The sequence below is a fragment of the Apium graveolens genome, chromosome 5, assembly GCF_009905375.1.
Source record: "Apium graveolens cultivar Ventura chromosome 5, ASM990537v1, whole genome shotgun sequence".
Lineage (NCBI taxonomy): Eukaryota > Viridiplantae > Streptophyta > Magnoliopsida > Apiales > Apiaceae > Apium > Apium graveolens.
The window spans coordinates 83,222,056-83,224,619 of NC_133651.1; positions in this window are offsets into that span (position 1 = coordinate 83,222,056).

Consider the following 2,564-nt stretch of genomic DNA (forward strand, 5'->3'; position numbering starts at 1 on the left):
AACTCCTCTCAAGAACATCATGTTCTTGAGGCAACAACAATCAACCTTAAATCTACTTAGCTAAATATCAAAATTTCAACAATACCACCACTAAAACTAGGTTTACAAGTACAAACTAAAAGGATCTTGAATTTAAATCTTAAATAAAGTTGGGTAAAAGATTTTTACCTTTCTTGAGAGCTTGAGATGTGTTCTTGATGATGGTGAAGTCTTGGGAGTGCTTAGTATGGTTTTTGGAATCTAAAACAACCATTGAAATCAAGAAACCAAAGAAGAGTTACTATTCACACTATTCATTATCAACTTTCTTGATTTTATTTCACCCATCAAACCTTGATAAGAAAAGCTCAAAGATTTATCTTACCTTAGTTTGGTTGTTACGAAGCTTGAGAATTAATGGGAGGATTTATCCATGGCTAGAGCTTGAAGATTTGATTTTGATTTCTTGGCTTGAAGAAGAAAAGCCGAATGGAGCTAATGAAGAAGTGGGGAGAGAGTTTTTGTGTTTGCTTCTTGGTTGCTTCTTTGAATGATGCAAGTGATAGCTTGTAATATCTTATATTGATTTGTTATTCTCTAGTTTAGATCCTAGGATTTTATTCTTGTTGCAAATCTTGGGGACAAATCTAACTAGGCATCCTAGTTTACAAGCTAAGCCACTTATTTAGCCCTTTAGCTCACTATTTTCTTAGCCTTGGTTGATCATCCTATACCTTAGCTCACTATATGATAATGTAACCATGGTTACTTTCTTACCATGTATAGTTAGTGCGTTACGTTTATTTAATCGTAATACTTCTTCGTAAATGGTTCGCGACGTAATTCCTCTCGTATTTATTTCTTATGTTTTGAATTACCATACTTGGATATAAATCCGTAGGGTTTTAAATTTGTAATTATATTATGATTCCCGTAATCCCTGATGATTCGTAAATATGGTTGTTTTTCAAAGTTCGTTTTCTTCGAAAACGAATAGCGTTTACATACACTCATTTGGTACGTATAATCATAATATCAACTCTGAAACTCATTTTCTCATGCACTACATAGTGTGGGCTAAAACGTTTTTCTCGTCCATCAGGGATACTATTCATTAAACGTTTTACAAGCTCTCAAAAATTTGAGTTATTACAGGGAAGGTTGCGAATCCCGTACAAACTCAAGAGTTGACTAAAGAAGCTGGGGCTGAGAAAGAAGCAAAGCAACAGGATGAAGAAGTGGAACCAAGGAAGAGTACTGTTGAGCACACTCCGCATGAGGGTAATATATGGGAGAAACAGATCTATCCTCCACCGCCTTTTCCTAAGAGGCTGCAAAAGAAAAAGCCGGACAAGCAGTTCGAGAAGTTTCTGGAGGTGTTCAAGAAACTTCATATCAACATACCTTTCCCTGAGGCTCTCGAAGAGATGCCTAGCTATGCAAAGTTTATGAAAGGTATTCTCTCTCAGAAAGTTAAGCTAGATGATTTAGAGATTGTCGCTCTCACAGAGGAATGCAGTGCTATGCTGTAACAGAAGTTGCCTCCGAAGCTTAAAGATCCAGGAAGCTTCAATATTCCATATACTATTGGAAAAGTGTCTTTTGATAGATGCTTATGTGACTTGGGGGCTAGCATCAATCTGATGCCTTTGTCAATCTTCAAGCAGTTGGATCTACCTGATCCTAAACCAATGTATATGACCTTGCAGTTGGCCGACCGTTCTATTACATATCCGAGAGGTATTGTGGAGAATGTCTTGCTCAAGGTGAATAAACTCATCTTCCCTACTGATTTTGTATTTCTTGATTTCGAAGAGGATAAGAAGATTCCCATGATCTTGGGAAGACCTTTCTTGGCAACTGGCTGAACCTTGATTGATGTGCAGAAGGGTGAGCTTACGATGTGATTGTTGGATCAGGATATGACTTTCAATGTGTTCAATGCTATGAAATTTCCTACTGATAATAAGAAGTGCTTAAAAGTCGAGTTGGTCAATTCGGTGGTCACATCGGAACTTGATCAAATGTTGAGGTCTGATGCCTTAGAAAAAGCCTTATTAGGAAATTCGGACATTCAAGATGATGAAGGTAATGTGCAATTGCAATATTTGAATGCTTCTCCCTGGAAGAGGAGCTTAAGCTTTTACCTGAACATTTGAGGTATGCTTTTTTAGGTGATGCATCTACTCTGCCTGTTATTATTGCATCTGACCTTTCAGGTAGCGATGAGGAAGAGCTTTTGAGAATTCTGAGAGAGTTCAAATCGGCAATTGGATGGACTATAGCAAATATCAAGGGAATCAGCCCTTCTTGCTGCATGCATAAAATTCTGCTAGAAGAAGGTAGCAAGCCTACTGTCGAGCAACAAAAAAGACTTAATCCAATCATGAAGGAAGTAGTGAAGAAGGAAATTCTAAAGTGGCTAGATACATGGATCATCTATCCTATCTCTGATAGTTCATGGGTAAGCCCGATTCAATGTGTGCCAAAGAAAGGTGGAATTACTGTGGTGGCAAATGAGAAGAATGAGCTTATCCCTACACAGACAGTTACGGGACGGAGAGTCTGCATGGACTATAGGAAGC